At 44.0% G+C, this 21,768-nt stretch overlaps 1 pseudogene across 1 annotated transcript in view; it reads right to left on the minus strand.

The window, feature by feature from the left end:
• Positions 1-21,421: 21,421 nt before the first annotated feature.
• LOC147008227 (integral membrane protein 2B-like) overlaps positions 21,422-21,768 on the minus strand; it is a 3,789-nt pseudogene continuing 3,442 nt past the window's right edge. The window contains exon 4 of the transcript XR_015053567.1: positions 21,422-21,768. This exon is cut by the window's right edge and continues 805 nt beyond it. The product of XR_015053567.1 is annotated as an integral membrane protein 2B-like (transcript).

The following is a 21,768-nucleotide window of genomic DNA, read 5'->3' on the forward strand; positions in this document are numbered from 1 at the left end:
CTTGGTGATATTTTAATGACATTCTTCAAAATGAGTGCTTCTTAATATACCTGTCTGGTTTCATCAACATCCGGTACGATAGGCACATCATCGCGAATCGGCAAGTCCTGCGTGGCATCTGCAGCTTCGTTCTTCAGTCGAAGTCCAATCGTGACATTCTTCAAAGCTGTCACCGGACTGGAAACATTCAGCAGACTGTCTCCTGGTTGCATGGACAGTGCAGGGTGTGTGCTATTTTGGATGCTGACATCATCAGTGGTGGTGTGTTCATTTGGTCAGGATATTCAAATGTACCGTGCACTTTTAGCAGAAGCTCCACGTTGGCACGGAGGTCACCAAGGTGTGAACAAAAAAGTTTGACCTGGGAGCCACACTGGAAAATGACCTTGGAGGGCAATAATTTATAGGTTTCTCGTATATAGGGCAATAATATATATTATATTATTATAGGGCAATGATTATAAGCTCGTAGAGGTTTCTGCAAACGACTAAGGAGGTGCAGCGAGCCGGCCAGGATGCTTGAGTGCTTCGTTTTGTTGTTGTTTGACAAACGATACAAAGTTACTTGTTTACTCTCCGACCGCCCTCTGCACCAGGGACCGAGAAAAAGAGAACTCCACATTGAAATAATCCATCGATTATTTTCACCATGTTTCGGGGCATGGGAGTCACAATCAAATTTTGTGAGTCTAATTGACTCTGGGAGGATTGTGATGATGGACAGAGAATTACTTGTTTTTCTGCAATTGATTTAAGAAGAATATGATGATCTGCCTAAGTCTGAGCAAAACTCCCAACAATAGGCCTGCTCGCCACACAGTGTATCACTAGCACACCCTCTCCTGAACCATGGTGTGCATCGCAACATAATTTCATGCAAAACACCAGCGTGATGAGTATGCTTCATCCATATGGGACGGATGAGGCCAAATGATTGTCATCTCTGGACATAAATTAGCCCTACTAAATAGCATAGGATCGACCTATGAAATGAAGTGGTTCCCAGGCTAAAATTGTTCCATGGGTGTCATGTCATGATTGTGCGAAGTTTCATGCTTTCTGCAAAAAGTGCACGGTGACATCATAATTGAGCACACCATGGATGATTGGATTTCCCATGGAAAATTACACTGTGCAGTGCTGTCACATATTTGCCACGACTGACAGCTCGACAGGACATCTGTCTTTCCAGGACTGCATGCGGGGTATCGATGGACCAATCTCCAAGATATTTAACATTTGTGAACCTAGTTTGTGTTCCTTTTTAAAAATGTATAATTTTAAACCCAGGGTTACATTTGAAAAGTTGAGTTTGATGTGTTGGTTCGTGTGGAATGGCCGTCCTGCCAAGGTTCTCCACCAGGAACCAAAGATTCCTTACAGGACTCCGTCGACTACCGCTGCGAAAGGTGTTCTGGCAACCCTTCGAAGACGGCTCGAAGCGTGGGGGCCGTGTTCGGAGGATTCACTCCCGCGGCCGCCAATCGAGTTGTTAGATCCAAAATATGAAATTGAGTCGACGCATGCAACAGACGTTCATTCCATACGTCTTTGTCACTGGGACACACCCAATCCCCATTGTCCTGGACCCCGAACTGAAAATTGGCCCTGCCATAAACAGGACCTGCCTGCGGGCCGGGGCGTGAAACTCCGATCCTTCTTCAATGATGATTCCCTGAGTCAATGCTCCCGCACAAGGCAGGACAGTTAGGGCACTGTGCAGGAGTCTATCTTCCGATAAGTGCTGGGTGTAAACATCAGGGTAGATATTAACGATGTTTTGGGGGAAACAAATGCCATAGTCAGAGTCATAAAAAGGGGAAGACCAGCTTGACGGTTGACGGAAATGCATGGTTAAAGGCCGTCCACGAGTCGTCAGGTGAGTTAGTTGAGCAAGCCCTCCCCATTGTTTAGCCAGCAAAGCCAGCACAGCAGCCTGAGCTACAGCACCTTGCCCCCCCCTGCCCCCGTCGAGTCCCACAACTCACGCAGCATTGTCTCGGCATGTTCAGACATCTGGACGTCGGCCGGAGCAACCTCACTGTTAGTAACATAATCCAGCGAGTTGATATGGTTGAATTGTCCAAATGATACAGCGACAGCCCTGAACCCAATGCTGCCAGACCGATAATAATTGACCAATCGTGGGGGGTAATCAGGGGCAGAATCGGCTCCTTCCCTCTGTCGGAGTCCGAGCATCAAAGCCACATCAGCACGGAAATTGACAGCCGGTAACGTTGCATCAAAGTGAGGGGGTACACTCTCATGACATACTAAATCGCCAGGCACACGCTCGATTTCAGCATTATGCCAGCCGAAGGTTCTAAGGCATGACCTCAGGGTCCTGACCACCTCGATTTAAGCCGCCTACCCGCATCGCAGGCGTTACAGGAGGCAGGGGCTGAGCAGCCGCAGACACGACACGCCCCGCTGTACTATATAGGAACAGGCTGGGTAGGTCATGTACTATTTTATCTAACATCTTGCATTCAGCCTTAACGCTGAAGACACACACCTTAATTTATCAACTACATCAGAGAGAGCTGTGGGAGGTGAGTCGGAACTATCTTACCTGTCTCGTACCTGGTGGACTGTGACATGCTGAAAGATCGTTGGGTCAATCTTCGCTCAAGGAAGAGAAAATTGAAGCATCATTTTGCCGAACCCCCACATCGTTCCACAGCAAACACACTACTCATTGGTGTGTTACATTATCGTGCCAACGCATCATCCAGTACACGACAGTCAGGCACAGCACCATAGTATCGGACTTGTGGCATCTCCGTGCTGATTCGGACTGCGGAACCAATGGTGAATGGGCCTGGTGAAGCATCATGTCACATGTGACGGAAACAAGGGCACGTGGCTTTGCGGAGGTAGTTTAGCATTGTTCACTTCTCTTGCTGCAAGAGAACATTCAAACTGGGTACATTTGGAAATGGTCTTCTTGTGTTTTCAAGTAGTTGTCATCATTTTGGCAATCACTTGTGGGGGGTCACCCAAATTGCACTCTTTGTCCTATTCATGGTTTCCACTGGCCCCCCAACCCCTGACCGACCGATCTGATCCTTCTTCCGACGGGGTTTCCACTCCATTGGCATCCACAAGATTAGCGTCCGCATGGAAAGCACCCCAAGTCCAATACATATGCAACAAAGCAAGCAGAGATTAAAAAAATAATTATTTAACAGAGATATACTGTTGTGGTGCTGGGTTCGGGGGTGGGGAACGACTGCCAGCGTCTCCACTTCTCCCTCACATCATCTGCAGAGCACATCAGCCCCGACCCTCCCCCTGGCCAGCGCCTCCCTGGTTGGGTACACGTTCGAGTGGAGCTGGAGATCCACGATCTTATAGTGTATTCACCGCTCGGGCCTGCACATTTCTCACCCTGCTCAACCGCACCTCCAGCATATTGTGGATGCCCTCACGACAGACGATGCAGGATGTGCTGATTGTTATGCCCAGATATCGGAGTTGTTGACCCGGTTGTAGCACCCCAGTGTTCTTCTCCCAAAATGCCCAGGCGACACAGTTGTTGTTGTCCGGGGTTCCCTCTCTGGTGTGCCCAAGGTAAACCCCCTTCATCTTACCCAGGTTGAGTCCAGAGCCCAGTGCCACGACAGAAACGCTCGAGCATTGACAGGCTCTTCTGCATACCTTGCCAGCTGGAGCTGACCAGAGTCAGGTCGTCGGTATATGCCAAACCACACACCCTCACAGGACGCACCCAGTCTTCATCGTCCAGGTCTGTGTCTGCGTCCACCTCGGCCACATAGGCTGTATCCCTTTCTTCCTTCTCCACGTTTGGGTCTTCCCTTTTGCTCGCGTTGAACCAGACCCTGCCTTCCTGGGCCTCGCCACCACTAACTCGAGTGATGTCCTCAACTCTGTGTTCTCTGCCTCTGAGAGCCTGCAGCTGTACGGCGTTCTACCCTCTTCTTGTTCACACATCAAATGATTGAGCGCCATGTTAAAGAAGAGAGGGTGGGGGGAATGGGAGGGGGTGACAGAGGACCCCCTGTTTAACCACCATGTACAGTTTGATTTCTGCCTCATTTCCCCGACTTTTGCAAGGGTGGTCCTGGCTTTGACGAAGGTACTGGCAATCAGGTAAGTTAGATGACTTCCCTTTTACACAACAACATTCTGTTATACACAAAAACGTAGGCCGGGTCGAAGTGTGCACCACAAACCCCTGTACTGCACGTGACGGAGGATGTTTCACACACCACATGACCAATCTTCTCCCCCTCAAAACCATCTTTCTGGCTCATCAAGTGGACGGTCTCTTTCTCGGGCAGAGCGACATGTTACGGTGGCAGGAGTTCAAATCCTGCCACCAATCTCCTCGGAACGGCTGTCAGTTAATGTCAGCTAACCCAACTGCAGAAGGACATCCGTGGACATAGTTGGGCCTGTCAGGTATGGATTACCATTGGCTCACCAGGCGCTACTCCAACCTTTAATAGGTTTTGTTTTTAGTTCTGTGGGTGTCCATATAATTTTTAATCTTCTTCATGATCATGCTGTTTATATTCCTGCCGCAGCCTTTCCCAAACGCCAGGTCCACGGCCATCCGTCTCATTTTGAACCCAGCCATAATCCAGCTGCCGTAATTCAGTCGGAAGCTGAAACTTTGCATGCTAACTCGACTACTCATGTAGTTTATTGTGTGCAAAGCTCAAAGCTGTCAGTATTTTAATTTCAAAATGCCCTCCTACCAGTGATATGCACAAAACATGATTTTAAGACACCAAAAATGGACACTTTTTCCCTGATATCTCCAAACCGAACAGCAGCCACAATCATTAATGGATGCTTTATGAGTTCACAAACAGGAGATCTGGTTTATTTTGGAACATTACAGCACTTTATATGAAAATGCTAATATAAATATTCAGCGTATATATAAAAAAATAACAGCTATAACATCAACTCATACCGATATATTGTCGTAAAATGAATGTTGGACACGTTTCAATTGAAAAAAATTTATTTATCAAAATTATTTTAAAAAACAACAACAATAAAACAAAGTTGAAAAACCCAAACAATTAATTGATCCAAACAGCCCGAAACAATTCCAACCCGAACCGTAAGCCGAACAAACACCTCAAAACCTGAACACACAAACAAACAAAAAAACGGGGAAAAATCACTTTTTTAAAACCCTCCGAATGTGACAACGGACATTTTCAATTGTGGACCCTGCTTCGGTGTGCACCCTCAGTTTTCCACCATGAATTCATCAAAATACTAAATTATTTTAAAATACAAACACCATTTTCAAAAAATATTCAAACAATATTAAATGATTCCATGTAGAGTTTTAAATATATATATATATTGTTGCAGGGCCGGGTATCGGTGGCGAACACAACCGCTGGAGGGAGCAGTAGAGTCGGCTCCACCGAACACACCGGAATTGAGGTCGTGCCTTTTGGATCAGTCCGAAAGGCACGGGTCCCTTACTGGATCATGAATCGCCAATAATTTGACCGCGTGGGGTAGGATCAATTGCCAAACTTCAATATACCTAAGTGCCCACGCGGACAAAACTACCGGGTAATTCACACCCTCGACGGACCTCGAGCGGAACGAGCCGTTACCGCGCCCGAACCTTGTGGAACCCGAGCGGAGGTTACCATGAATGAACATGAACGGTCCAAATGAACAATTTACAGCCTCGCAATTTCTCCCCTTACCTCTTGCTGGCTTTGTCTCAGTCCTTATATTGCTGTCATGTTTCTTTCCATCTCCTTTAATTGCGCTTGTCCTTTTTTAATTTCTTTCACCCCGTCTGAGTTTGTCTACCTCACGTCCAACCGTAGTTATTTTGCCCGTCACGTCCTCCTTACCCGCCTCCATCGCGGACCAAACACCTTTTACACTCCCTTGTAGCTCGGACATCTTCCCGCGTATCGTGCCGATCTCCTCCGCCATGTTTTGTTCCATGGCCCTGATGTGGATTTTTTTGACCCAACTTCGTAGTGATCGTTGTAGAATTCTTGCGTTGTTGTGGAATCTTATTTTCCTTTCTTCTACCGGTCCGTACGTACTATAAGTTCGACTATTTCTGCGGTTCCAGCACTCCTTGGCCCAATGACCTGGTATGGTTGCCCACTTGCCCGACAGACCTCTCTGCGCTGGTCTCTGTATTGTGATCTCCCCCGGTTATAGTTTGGCCCTCGGTTTTGTGCATTATATCTCGCATTCCTTCCACCAGTGCATTCTTGCCCTTGAACCTGAGATAGCATCAATGCAGCTTCATCTGTCTCGTCAGAACGTTGCTTTGTCAATGAATGACAATGCGCCACATACTCCCTCAAATCTTTTACCTCCGTCGATTCCCAGCCGCTAACGTCGTTTTGCAATTTGGCTGTCAAACCGTTTAGGAATGCATGAGCAAATGGTACACCCTCTTCTTTTATTTCAGAGTGGCATTGATATACACTCCGAATGCGCTATAAGTACTCCAATGGGTCTTCGGCAGAGCGTTGCTTGTATTTTTCCCCAATCTGTTTTAAGTGGTACCACCTCTGTCACTGATATCATGAGCGTGTTAATATGTTCTTTGAGTTCACCTCTGCTTCCGGGCACTTCATCTGGCCATGCTGCTGTCTGTTTCCATTGTCGGAGTAACCCCTCCAGGACAATCAATTTCAATAAAATATCCATATAAGTTGGCCGATGGCATTCCACGACAACACTCAATTCTCTCTGGAATTTTTCCGGGTTTTCTCGCATCTTCGGCATCTCATTGACAACGGCTCTTAATTCAGAGCCCCACGGTCGATATATCGCTTGCACATCCCTTGTCCCCGGATAATCTCGAAATTGGAAACACAACTATGAGTGCCTCATCTTCTTCGTCCTTCACGGTCTCCAAACATTATTTATTATTTTTAATTTTTTTTCACTTTGTTCACCTGCTACGACGAGCAAGTGGCTCATGATATTATCTGGGATTCCAGGTTGAAATCCTATATACTGTCAATAACTGTCAAAAAGTCAAGTTGACAATTTATGCAGCGAGTGCAACGGGACGGCATTCTGACCTGCACACATTTGTGATGTCTGCACCGGAGTAACTGCGTAACCGCTGGGCAATAACGGCAATGTCCACGTCGTCTGCAACTTCCACTTCACGCAGGTTTATCCTGAGCAGATTTTCACGTGCTCTGACGCTTGGAAGGGGGATGTATATTATTTTCTCCAGACGTCGGAGGGAAGTTGGTTGCTGCCAGAACCATCACCATCTTGCTGAGGTCTCCACCATACAATGAACCTATTCCATCAATTTGAACAAGCAGCTCACATTTTACTCTCCTGCTCGTCTCGTGTTCGTTCGCTGTCCCCTGCTGGCTCCAGATCGCGTCTATCTCGTCCACAAAAATTGTAGTTGGAGCATAAAAGCGAGCCATTTCAAACAGAGCCGCACAAGCTTCTCAGACTCCCCATGATATTTCGACATGATTGCGGATGCAGAGACATTGAAGAAAGTAGTCCCACACTTTGTGTCCACAGCTTTCGCAAGCATGGTCTTTGCAGTCCCTTCCATGGTCTCCGGATACCTACAAAGAAATCTTGAATCCACAATGGCAGCACAACAGCTTCCCTCAACAGATTCTTGGCTTCTGCCAAATCAGCTATGTCTTCCCAGAGGATGTTTGGGTTCCTTGACATGATATCACACTCGAGAATTTTGACCAAGTGCTTGTCATGACCAGCACCATGAAATTGTCGCATTTTCTTCTTGGACTGCTTGGGCATTTTGTTCTTGACCCTTCGCTTTGCCTTGTTATCGGCGTCCTTGCCTTTGGACGTATTATCTCGAGCTGCAGCCGCTTTCAGATGCTCTCCTTCCACTTGGGGGAGAGGGCTGTGCAGCAGGAATGCGGAAACTAACACATCACTGACCCTTCGTTTCACGGTGGCTTGCATTGCGTGCAGCTCTAATTGCAGCACAATTTCACTTTGGGATCGCCTGCTTTCAGGTGGTGTGGGTGCAGGCCAGACATCTGAATCTCGTGTGGGCTCTTCCTGCTCCTGGCCTGGGTCAGGAAAATTGTCAATCTTCAACTTTGAGGTTTCCTTTATAATGTCCTTCAAATCAGTGCGAGCCGCACCAAATTCGTGCTTCAATGCAATGAATTAATCCTCTAGGAGTTTATTCTGCAATGTCCAGTATTTTGTCATCCGGTCTATAGCAATCTTAAAATCAGTCCCCGGTGATTTGAAGCTAGCTCGCTCACTAGCTAAACTAGCTTGCCGGGCACACACTTCTTGGAAGGAGAATCCAGAGGTTGCATCCACAGCCGGGGGGTTCCTTTGGATGGCCCAGTGCAGTGCTGCAGAGGAAGGCTTCCTGATGAGCTGCTGCTTGTCCTAGACTGGGCAGCTTTCTTAGACAGTCATGGGATAATAAGGTCGCTCCTCCCTGGGTGAGCATGCCCATACTCAAGAATGCCTGCAGGATGGGGTTGCTGAAATTCATGTGAGAGGACATGAGTAGTGCGCCGACCATTAGGCGTGAACACTTGCAGATCAAGATTACCAAACCAGGCAAAAATCACGCCAACAGTTCTACTCAAACCCATGAATTGGTGGAGAAGCTGAGCATTGTCACCGAGAAAATGAGCAGCGGATTTCTTGAATCTCAGGACCTCATCATATGAGGTTGTGAACCCACGTTCATGAAAGAGCTTTGGAAGATCAGAACTGCCATGGCGGTGCAGTAGTTTGACAGCCAGTCCTAATGTTGTCTGATTTCTGGTACCTGTAACATGACTTTGAATTGACTGGCTCAGGCTTAGAGATTTCTTGGTCATTTCACCACCAGACACTAAGTCTGAAATCAACCTCAGTAAAGTTGGGCTTTTCTTTTCTGTGATTGACGAGGTCTCTCAATTTTTTGTTTTGATGTGTAAGTGCAGTAGCATCCTTTGTGACATTCTATGCGAACAGCATCACCACCACCATCAACAATGTCCTGTAGTTTTGCATGTAACTCTTCATCTCCACGGGCATTGGCACAGGAGATCAATGTCTTGATCCCTTGATCATCGAATTTCTTCAATTCCCCTCCACCATGACACACGGGAAGAATGCACCTTGAATCTGCCATATCTGTAAAAACAAAACAATGAATTAGTAACTCGCATTAATGTCGTATGTGAGCGTCCAGTTGTCAGAATAGTGACCTTGTTGTCATTCAAAATGTATCTCACACGGCAAACAATTGCCAGGAACTCTAACATTGACCTCAAATTTACTTCTAATCACAAAAATAAAGTTAAATATCGATTCCTCGTGCCAACATTATATGGAAAAGATGTCTCATGTGTAATTTTAAGTTCATTAGCTAAAAAGTTATATTTTCAGCCAGTCGATGACGGCCATCTTGTATTTGCGCAAAAATAACAGATTTCCCCATGGTTGCCATCCGGGCAACCAAGCTTAATTTTGTCTATGCATGCCTGTGAACAAGAAACCACCATAAAACCATACACTTTTGAGGACAACAAGGTTACTTCTCTGGCAAATGGACTATACTGTCCCGCAAGACAAAAGGTAGGGATCTAACTACACGTACACTAATGGGATAACTATCTTGGGACACCTATCTGTTGTATGAATGTGGTTCCGAGAACCGCAACAATATACATAAATATACACACACTGGTAATTTTACTCGGCATTTTTTTTTATGTACAGTCACGCGCCGCTTAACGACGTTCCGGCAACGACGGATCGCATATACGACGGATCTGCCAGCTATGAAAATAAAAATAAAAAAAAATGCAACTGAAAAATTCCTATCGCCATGATGTCGGCTCGTATAAAAATAGCACATACAATTGTGTACACTGTACAGTACAAAATACTTCATAATGATAATAAACGACCGTGTGGCCCTGTTATAATGCGATCGTTGAGGTCCATAAAATCAAATGTCATCGCGAAAAAAAACAGGATCGTGCTAAATCCAGATACAAGGAAATCGACTTTGAAACTGAACCAATGTTTCCACGTTTACCTTCGAGCAAGTAAATTACCTTTGAATTGAAGAATTCCACGAATAAATCGTTGTTGTTAGTCCAAATTAAAACACCAGTTTGTTTTTAGTAAAGCTTTTTATGTTGTTAAAACAATCGCACTGTTCCAAAAATATATATCACAATTGACAGGTGCTCGTTTCTTCATTTGTAAATTATAACATCGATGCAATGATTACGTATTTATAAAATCCAAACGCTAATGATTCACCTTTCTATAATCGATGCGAGAGGAGATTGTAAGCTGCTGCTAACAACACCGATGGCCGTCATGAACAGCACAAAGGTAAATCGAACGTGTCTTCCGTCTCTCTTGGATGTGTTACAATTGCCGACAGTATTCAGTGCAGTAACATGCTGTACAGGTTTGTATCCGAGGAGCAATAGGCTACACTATATAGCCGAGGTGTCTAGGTTTGTGTAAGTACGATGTTCGAAAACGAAAAAAAAATATGATGTTCGCACAACAACGACGCGTTTCTCAGAACGTAACCCCGTCGTTAAGTGGTGTATGACTGTAATTGTAATCTTACATTCTCCTTTGCATCCGTAACATATGTTCGCTCTATTTCTTTCTTAAAAAGACAACGGAGCATATCCTTTAATTTCTTCGGATACACGATGCGATGCCTCTTCCCCGGCTGCCAAACAAACAAACAAACAAAAAATCCTCATTAATAAATCTGCATTATCTATCTATAATTCCAGCAATCTGTGTGTGTGTGTGTCTGTCTGTCTGTCTGTCTGTCTGTCTGCGACCGCAGTTTCTCGACGACCGCCGGTCCAATCGGATTGAAACTTGCCAGGAATATTGCCGGGGCCCCGAGGATGTGCCTTTTCGAGGTTTGATATCAATCGGATGAGCGGTTCCCAAGTTACGGCCATTTATCTGTCGACCAATGACAAGACATGGTGCTATGACGTCACGAATGACGTCACAATTAAAATTTATTTATTTATTTTGCGCGATTGACGGTCTGATCTGATTGAAACTTGCCAGGAATATTGCTGGGTACCCGCGGATGTGCCTTTTCAAGGTTTGATATTAATCGGATAAGCGGTTCCCAAGTTCCGGCCATTTATCTGTCAACCAATGACAAGACACTGTCATATGCCGTCACGAATGACGTCACAATTAATGTTTATTCATTTCTTTATTATTATTATTTTTATTTTGCACGATTGACGGTCCGATCTGATTGAAACTTGCCATGAATATTGCTGGGGACCAACGGATGTGCCTTTTCAAAGTTTGATATTAAGGTTTGAGAGTGGGGCGAGAGAGAGGAGGGCGAGAGAGGGGAGAGAGAGGGGCGTCACAATTCAAGAGATGGGGAGAGAGGAGGGGCGAGAGAGGGTGGAGTGAGAGAGAGGGGGGCGTCACTCTTCTTCTCCGTTTGATATGACGTCACAATTGACGCTGGGGACCTGAGTATGTTTCCCAAGTTATGGCCATTTATGATACGGTTGGTCTGATCTAATTGAAAAAATACCCAAATCCAGTCGTCGTTTACGAGAGCGAAGGAACGAAGCTGCACGTACTGGCACACCTCACCCACGAGAGAGGGTGAGAGAGGTGGTGGGGGGGGTGAGGGGGAGGGTGAAAAAATGCTCCAATCCAGTCGTCGTTTACGCACCTACAGGTCCGCACTGGTATAAACAAATCATGGAATGTGTATTATATATGAATGAATAAAGAAAAAAATATCAAAATACTTACAATTACAATCCTCTCGGGGAGATGTCCTCAAGGCCAATTTCCTTTTCACAGGTTGCCTCCATAATAACAACATTATTATATTAATACGCGAAGCCATATTTTGTGGATGTATCTCCTCCTCAGTATTTACTTCAATGAAACCACAGGTGGTATGTTTAAGCTTTCGAGCATTACTCGAACCTGGCAGCCCCTGGTGCTACCCCTCTCGAGCCTCCCAGGACTTTTTATTGTTCTTTTTTTGTTGAAGGCTTCAGGCACGGATGAAATCGTCCTAATCGAGGTCAACCTTAAAATAAAAGAACTGCATTGACCGAAAAGTAAGAAGAGAGAGAATAGTCTAAGAGTTTTTGAGGAAGTAAAAAATCTGCTTTTTGAAAAGGGGAAGGTCATGTGTTTGGGAAGACGTAAGAAGGTAAAGAGTTCCAGAGTTGCCAATGGCCACACAATAATCATGTGATGTAGTGGCTTGTTGAGTAGTTAGTATTCCTTGGTGTCACTAATGGTGGAGGTACACAAGCAGCAAGTTCTTGCGAGCAGAAACCGACGTAATATCTGTAGAAAAGAGAAAGAGAGCCTACCATGAGGCGTAATTTGAGCGGGTCGAGTTTTGTGGTTCCATTGGTGGAGTTGACGAGTCAAATAACTTTGGATTCAATTCTGTCCAGTAAGTATGTGGAGCTGGAACCTCCCCAGATGTGAGAGCAGTATCTCCATACAAGGACTAATCAATCCTTTATATAGTTGGGGCAACTGTTCAGAGGAGAAGAATCTTCGACATCTGAACAGGACTCCTAATTTATTCGAGGCAGACCAAGCTATTTGCGTAATGTGTGGATTCCAGGATAAATTTGAAGTGAGAGTAATAACTAATATGTTATTTTATCACATGGTGTAATTGTAGAGCTTTCAAAAGAGATTAGAGAGTTGAGAATAGTTTTAGAGAGAGGGAGAGAGATGGGAAGAAATTGAGTTCTTGACGCATTAAACTTAACTTGATTACATTTGCCCCACTGGGAGATCTTGTCCAAATCCGAATTTAAAGAGGTGGCTGTGATGAAACGACATGTACATCGAGTGAGGGAAGACGGGGCAGATGGGAAAGACATGGAGGAATGTAATGTTGAGTCATCAGCGTACGAGTGCATTTGGTTATTTGTGGAAGAAAGAAGGTCATTGATAAAAAGAAGGAAGAGTGTTGGAGACAGAACGGAACCCTGAGGTCCTCGCTGTTAATAGGGAAGGGGGAAGATGTTGAACCATCAACAATTATGGAGATAGAGTGGTCGGAGAGAAAGCTCGATATGAGAGAGCAGAGTGGAAGAGGGAAGCTTGGATATCAGACCCCGATGCCAAACTCTGTCAATGGCTTTTGAGATATCAAGGCCAGCAACAAAGGATTTCCCCAAAGTCTATCAAAGAAGAGGCCCAGACATTCGTAATGCAACAAAGGATATCACCTGTAGGTCTTGCCTTGCGAAAGCCATATTGGTGGTCAGATAGAAGACTGTGAGATTCAAGATGATTGAGAAAATGAGAATTGGGAAGACATTCAAAGACTTTGGAAACAGAAGAAGTCAGAGCAATAGGACAGTGGTTAGAAGGGGTTTAAACGATCACCCTTCTTTAAAATAGGTTGTACTAGGCATGTTTCCAGGAAAGAGGAAAAGTTTGGGTTTTTCACCAAAAACGAGCAAACACAGCTACAAGTTCTGAAGCACATTCCTTCAAGACACGGGGAGGAATGCCATCTTGCCCGTCGGACTTGCTTATCTCCAGAGAGAGGAGTATGTTTTTGTCTCCATGAAAAGAGATTCTCGGGAGGGACATAGGATTGGTGAGAGGAGCTTCAGAGGAAGATGGTGTCACATATCGCATTGATATGGATACAAATTGGTTGGTTCCACTTTGAGAGTAGATATTCCTCCCCCCCCCACAACTGCATAATGTGTGGACTTGTCCAGGAGAGCGGGGGGGGTGCAGGGCAGAAGGTGCCATGTTGGGCATGGAATAAAGTTGAAGAAACAACTGGAATCTTCAGTCAGTGAATATTACATGGTGGTAAATTATGTATCATGGCTTCCATGTCCACCACAAGGCCCTTGTCAATGGAGTCATCCTGAATGTCGGCACGTGACAATGCATCAGAAATATGTGTTTGAGGGCCTGGTTTGCGGACAATGTTGACGGAGTACTTGAACAGTCTGGGAAGCATTCTCTGGAGTCGGGGGTGACGCTTTGCTGAGATTCTTCTTACTGATCATCTCAAGTGGCTTCTGGTCTGATTCACCGACCACAGCTTTACCATACACGGACTGATTGAATTTTTCACGTGAGAACACAATCGCCAAAAGTTCCTTTTCAATTTGAGCGGAATTTTGTTCTGCTTCAGTTCGTGCCCTGGAAGCGTAAGCTGCTGGATGTCCTTCTTGCATGAGGCAAGCACCCAGGTCCGCTTTTGAAGGATCGGCTTGTATCACAACGGCAGACTGGACATCGAAGAACTTCAATGTGGTTGCGGTGATGAAAGATCGTTTCACATCTTGATATGCATCGTCCTGCTCCTTGCACCGATGCCACTCAATGTCTTTATTCAGTAATGGTCTTAGAGGGGCAGCATGCCCAGATAGGTTGGCAATAAATTGGGCCAAATAATTCACCATTCTTAAGAATCGTTGCAAGTCTTGCTTGTTCTCAAGCTTAGGGTATTCGGTAATTGCTCTCACTTTTTCTGGTTCTGGCTTTAGGCCCCCAGCAGCAGACACCGCATTTCCAACATAGTTCACCTCACTCACGCGAAATTGAAACTTATTCATGTTAAACTTAACGTTGTTCTTTCTAGCATGCTGTAACACTTGCTCCAGAATGCGATCGTGGCTCGGCAGGTCATCAAAAAACACTTCAACTCAATCTATGTCACCAAACAATTGGTCATTTTTCTTCTGAAATATTTCCGGGGCAGAGCAGATCCCAAAAGGACTCCGATAGCGTGTTAAATGTGTTAAATGTGCACAACATGGACGCCGAATGGCGTGTTAAATGTGCACAACAATGAACTTTCATCGTCCAACTTGATCTGCCAAAAGCCATCTTTCTCATCGAAAATGGAAAATACACATTTACCACTTAGTCTGGAAGCCATGTCCTCTGCTGTAGGTATTCTGTCGTGTTCACGTTTAACTGCTTTGTTGAAGTCTTTCGGATCTAAACAGAGACGCAGGGAACCATTCTTCTTGACAACAATCACCAGACTGTGCACCCAGTCTGTAGGTTTATCAACCTTGGATACAATTCCCTCATTCTCCAGGTTATTCAAGGTGTGTTTGAGTTTGTCATGCAGGTTGAGTGGTACTCTTCTTGGCAGGTGTATTACTGGAGTGGCACCGGCTTTCAATTCAATATGGTGCTCACCCGGCATTTCTCCGAGACCCCGAAACACATCGTGAAATTCCTGCAACCATTTATCCTTGTCCAGACACGTCTCGGTTACAGTGTGAATTTTCCAAACAAAATCCAACTATGTTCACGCCTTTAATCCAAGAATGGGTGTAGATGACACATTTGCGACATAAAACTCCAAGCTGTGTGTGACGTCATTGATTGAGCAATCAAGTATGATCATGCCTTCCGGTGACACCTTGTGATTGCTATTGGACAACACCACATTTTTTGTTGTAGATTCTTCTGTATCGGAAGTTGTCGAAAAATACTCCAAGGCAGCACATTGGCGTCTGCACCAGAATCAAGCTTGAAATTTATGACCATGCCATTGATATTGAGCTTGATAAGCCAAGCTTTCTCACAGGAGTGCTCATTCACAGTCAGCTGACCACTGAAAATGTGATCGAAATGTAGAAATGTGATTTGGAATGATTTTAGAGCGATTTGTAAAGGAGTTGTGTGTGATTTTGGTACCTTGTGATGAACGAGGATATATAACTTCCCATCGGCACTCCGGTAAAGATTGACCAGTTAATTACTAACTTGTTATTGGCAATCCTTTTTGCCCTCTCAAATTGCAGTCATCAAGTGATGACCACCCAGATGATTCCCAGATAAATGTGAAGTTTAAAGTCACAACCGTCTCCCAAATTTCCAATTGGTGCTGAGCAAGTCGTGCGATTCATTAATGTATGCATGATCCGTCGGATGGACGTTAAAGTAGGCGTGCAGTCTTCATTAGTCTGTGGATGTTAAAGTTAATGGATGACATTCGTTGATGGATGTTAAAGACAAATTCCTGCCGAAACTACTGCTGCGAAGGTGATGGCAAACTAACCAAAAACCAAGAAAACCAAAATCATCATGTGGAGCCGCCTTGCATATAATTAATTAAATAATGTTGAACAGTGCAAATACTGTCCCTCTTGTGATTGATCTGTGAACCAAGTACATCAAGTGGTGAAGAAAATTGGGTTAAAATACAGGCAAAGCTCGTGCTCCTTCGACCGGCTCTTCGTCTGAGTCCTCCTTAGACAAGTTTCAGACTGGCTGTCTGGTGCTCCTTGAACACACAGCCATTGCAGGCCTTATCACAAGAACATTCCTCGGCAGGCTTGTCTGCCAAGGGCAGCTGACTCGTGCAGAAAGCAAAACCATCTCTGGTGGCTTTATATGAGTCTCTATTTGTCAGGTTGATTCATGAATCAAGTTTAATTTCGAGTGTTTTGAGCTGCAATTTGGAGGACCATTCGCCTGGTGACTCAACTTTGACAAATGACTTGACAATTTTTGTACACCTGTTTAAAAACAGAGTTTTAACTGTATTTATTTGTTTTGATTTTGAGGAATGGATTTGTAATTAAAAGGTCAGAGTAAGTAATTAGATGGTTAGAGTGAGTGTGATCGGATATTGCAGCATTTTGCTGTATTAGTAAGAGAGAAGTGGATAAAAGAAATGGACAATGTCAGAGATTTAAAATGTTGATGGAATTCTGAATAATGATGAGAAAGATTGGTTACAGATTTAATTTTTTTCGAGATTTTTCAGCTCCATTGACCATAAAAGAAATGGACGCTCATCAGATCGATGAAACGTTAGCATTTGGTTTTGTTAAACCTGTTTGGAGAAATTTTGTATCTCTTAACCATGTTGTCAAGCTTTTTGTTTCCAAATGAACGCTCTGCAGCCAAAGTGTGGTCCGGGAGCAATCTCAAGTTATGCAGCTCGGCAACTCGCACTGCTGTAAAATGTCAAGGCTGAGCGGGGTGGACCCCATTCTCACTCTGGGGGAGTTCGCAGAGCTGAGAGTCCCGAGAAAGACTCCTAAAGGATCGCCCTGTGACTACAATTATCGCCATGCTACTTTTGTATAATTAATCGAATTACTCCTGTTAATTAATGTAATAATGTACAACCGAGCTTTGAATTACCAGTGTGCTTTGACCTGTTTGGTAGTGATGGGGATACTCATGTTCAATATTACCAACAAGTGATACTTATGATAATGTTTGCATGCACCGAGTTTGTTGTCATCTACAAAAACATGGGGAACAGTTGGTAACTCATAGAAGTTGTGTTCAGTAACTTAGTTCATTACTTTCAGACTCAGCTCATTTAAAAAAAAAAGAACTCATTGAGAACACTGGAGGCACAAGATTTTTGTGTTCATTGTGTCTTTTTCTCCATTACAATTCATAATGGTATTCGAACCATCATGTTTCTTTTGGTTACAATTAATGCGTTGATTATGGACGAGATTGATTTGGTGTTGATTTGGAGTCAACAGATTTATTTTGTTTTGAAATTGTTTGAATTTAGATTCGTTATCAGTTGAAGGTTTATGAAATAATTTTTTGTGCTCGATCGATTTTGGCAGATAATTATCTGATTATTATAATCAGTCATCCGGTGTTCAGTTTAATATCAAGTTTTCTTTTGGAATTACAAATTGAGAAACCTTGATCATATAAGTCTCGTAGTGTCCACACTTTTGGAACAGCAGTGTAATTTAAAACCAGAATGATCAGTTACATCACAGTAAGGTACACCGTTGGTTCTTATATATTAGGAATCAGAAGTTAACTGCAAGGGAAAATCAATAAATGAGGGAAATCAGCATGGTATTCACATAAGCATAGTCCAGAATGGCTATACCAACAGCAATTATGAAATCAATTCACGGAATTAGGAATTGCACCATGTATTGTTATTGTATTGCTCTCGCTGATTCGTCGCTGGAACTGGACAAACTGTAATTTAAGTAAAATGCGTCCATATTTTGTGGAAAGACAAATAAAAAAGATAAACAAGAATCATGCCGAGTACAGAAGGCATTAGCATGTGAAATGAATGTTAAATCGGTCGGAGTGTAAGAATTATATAATTGAAAATAGTGCAATGATGCCACAAGCCAATTAAAACATTACCTATTTTATTTGTTTTCTGATTAATTGGACAGGTGCGTGATTTTTTATTAAGTGGTACTTCTTGTATGTTTATTTACCCAAACTTTTAAAATTTGCAACGAAGTAAGTTGAAGTGTTTCTAACACTAACTTGACCATCTTTCCTGAGCACGGAAGTGCGAAGTTAGCTGGAAATAAATAGATAATGACAATTATTATACGTGGAAAATTTTTCTTGATTCGAAGGGATCTTTGGAGGATGGTGAAAAAAATTGTTGATTGCAAATTGGAACCTTGATTAATGCTGCTGCACTTTCTCCATGTAATTAGCAAATGAGATGATTGTTTTTGAGTATTCGTACAACTGAGATTTCTTTATATTTTAGCAAGTCGTTTGGGTGTGAAGAAACAAAAAAGGAAAGAAAGGATAAAATTTTGAAACAACATGTAAATGCAGGTTCGATGCTTCACCTTGATTTTGTTTGTTTCGGAGTGTTGACAGTAGTTGAACGATGCAGTGAACGATTTCGTCTCATGAAGCTTTGTAAGAACTTCCACTAAAAGATTGGACGATGGGGAGAACCCAGATTTGGGTGATTGGGCATTTAACACATGATCATGACACGACCCCCTTCCTGAGGAGATGAGACGAGCATGTAAGAAGAAAAAACCCACTGAAGAGAAGGTTGGACAAGTCAAACCCCGGCAAGGCAAAGACAACGTCGCCGTTGCTTGGTGCCTGCCTGGGGGAACGACCCCGACCACACTCGCAAATTGCTGCTCTGCAGATACATCGTAAACTTGCCGTGGTCGCACAACGGACCTGAAGGTCCATATGGTGAGTCATCTGCGACGTGTCCTCAATGGTGTGGATGGGGCTCGTGCAGCCATCGCGGCTGCCTTCAATGTGTACAGCTCGCTTGGTGAATCAAACCTGATTGCACAAACTGCTGCTACGAGGCCCCAAACTTTGCTGGGGCTGGGATCTCTGGGTCACATCCCGAGTCCTCTTCGTCTCCTTCACCCCAGTGTTGGGCCCAAGCTCATACCTGCCAAGATCGACCTTCTCTGCAGCTCATGGAGTGCCTCGACTGTGCTTCCCGTTGGGTGCTGCTCTATCTACACCCTGACCCGCTTATTTTCTGGCCTCGTGTAGCACGTCTTTTCGATTCGTGACACCTGCTGATGAACAGGCCAGGAATTAAATGGAAGCACACTCACTAACCTGGCTGGGACACTATTGAAATGGTCGTCGTCCAGCATTCTTCTCCGATGAGCGCTCGCTGCCATTATTGATTGAAGTTGTGCAAGAGATATCTTTTCTCCTCCAGGAACGGGGTATGGTGATCATGTGTAATACAATTATTCAAAATTTTCCTAATATGGAAAAAGGGGGGATGTGGAAGAAAAATAATTATATTCACTTGTTGAATTGTTGCTGGTACTTTATAAATTTAATTTTCGTACTATAGTGAAATTGGCTGTCAGTAATGTTTCCCTTTTTCCGACAGTCTTTTGACCGACATATTGATAAAAGGAATATATTACTTTGAAAAAAGGTCTTGCTCGCTGCATCGAAAGAGGGTGACCTGGTTGTTAACACTGCAAACTTTTGCCATGAGTGTGTCATTCTCTCCCTCCCACCCAAAGTGGCCACGCATTGCAGTTTTGAGTTATTTTGCCTCGTGCTTATCAGCTCATCCCGTGCTCGAATTTCCAAATGTCTCACCCTCCCATTTTTTGGATGTCAAATTGTGTATAAGAAGGACTACTTCAGGCTTCTACTTCAGTGAAGTTGATTGGAATGTTTCAGTGAATCATTAAATGTTCTTCCTCCATATATACAAAATTATTAAAGATTCTCTTTTGTATGCTGACCAATCGATCGTGTGGAAAATGAGTTATTTTCCACCACAAATGGATTGGAAGTGAAGAATTAATCCAAAGTATTGGTCGTGTGGTCATGACAATCTGGGATATGGGCAGGGTGGGTGATAATTTGTTCCAAATCATGAAGAATGGAAAATGTCAGAGCTTCAACCCTCCCCCCCCCCCAACATCCGTGTGGCAAGATTTCAGCCACTCCCTGTGGTGTACATTGAAGTCTCCGAGTTAGAGAAATTCTGCTTGAGGGTGTTCAGATGTCATGGCCTCATGGGAAGAGTTAAGATAGTGAAAGAAAGATCTAAAGTTTGTAGAATTGGGAGAGCAGGAAGTGAAACAGAAAGATCGTGATGGTCCAGAGACAAATCTTCAGCCAGATGACATCAAAGTTTGGAGATTCGAGGTCCACAAGGTGTTCGGCAGGTGTGTTGATGTTGGAGTAGACAGACTCCTCCTTTGAAGCGGAATTGTGAGTGAAGGTTGAAGTTCGAAATGTAAGAATTAACAATAACGTCATGTGATAATTGGGTCTAAGAGAAACAAGATATTAGGAGAGGAGCTAACTGGATGATGTTCAACAGAGGAAAGATTCGAAGAAAGACAAACGGATGTCGGTGAAATTAATTGAAAAGGAGTCACGTTGGTTCAAAAAGCAGGTGTCTTAGGAGGGACCAATACTACGACTGCTGCTGTTGCTCACATTCCTCCTCCACCTCAGACACATCCACCTCCTCAAGCACATCGACCTCCACCTCGTCAGGCACATCTGGGTGCCCCTCCTCAAGCACATCCACCTCCTTAGGCACATCCGGGTGCACCTCCTGCTCAGGCACATGCTGCTGCTCCTCCCCTTCGGACGCGTCCTCCGATAATGAGTTCCTAATTGCTCGCTCTCCCCCATTGTCGCGCTTTTCAGCATCACTTATTTTGAAAAAACCACACATTTCAAGCAACATGTCGGATGGGTGATGTGGCCCACTTTCAAGATGCTGTTAGGTGGGGTTAAAAAGAGTGCAGGAAGCTGAAACCTTCCATGCTAACTCGACTACTCGTGTAGTTTATTGTATGCAAAGCTCAAAGCTGTCAGTATTTTAATTTCAAAATGGCCTCCGACCATGGATATGTACAAAACATGATTTTCAGGCCCCAAAAATGGACACTTTTTCCCTGATATCTCGAACCGATCAGCAGCCACAATCATTAATGGATGCTTTATGAGGTCACAAACAGGAGATCTTGTTTATTTAGGAACATTACAGCACTTTCCATGAAAATGCTAAAATAAATATTCAGCGTAAATATGAAAAAACAGCCATAACATCAATGAACACCGATATATTGGAGTAAAATGAATGCAGGACACGTTTCAATTGAAATTTTTTTATTTATTAAAACTATTTGAAAAACCTAACCCTAACCCAAACAATAAATTGATCCAAACAACGCCAACCCCCAACGTCAAGGAAGCACATATGCCGACAGGTATCAAGCAGGTGAAACAACCCTCGAGGGGTCACCGGCGGAGCACCTGCCACACACACACAGATATAATGACAAGGGTGAATATAGCTCACAGAGTCATCTGGAGCTTTGGTGTACAGTTAACACAGTCCTAAACCACAGTACAACAGCACTCAGTGGAGCACATACATGCACCAGGACGATAAGGACGAAATGATTCAATTTTGGTGAAGATCTGGAACCGGATTCTGGAATTTTTTTATCGATTCTTCACCATTGATGGATGAGGGGGGCCAAA

Source organism: Eptatretus burgeri, chromosome 20 (genome assembly GCF_056783735.1).
Source record: "Eptatretus burgeri isolate ZD-2024b chromosome 20, Ebu_testis_v1, whole genome shotgun sequence".
NCBI classification, from domain to species: Eukaryota; Metazoa; Chordata; class Myxini; order Myxiniformes; family Myxinidae; genus Eptatretus; species Eptatretus burgeri.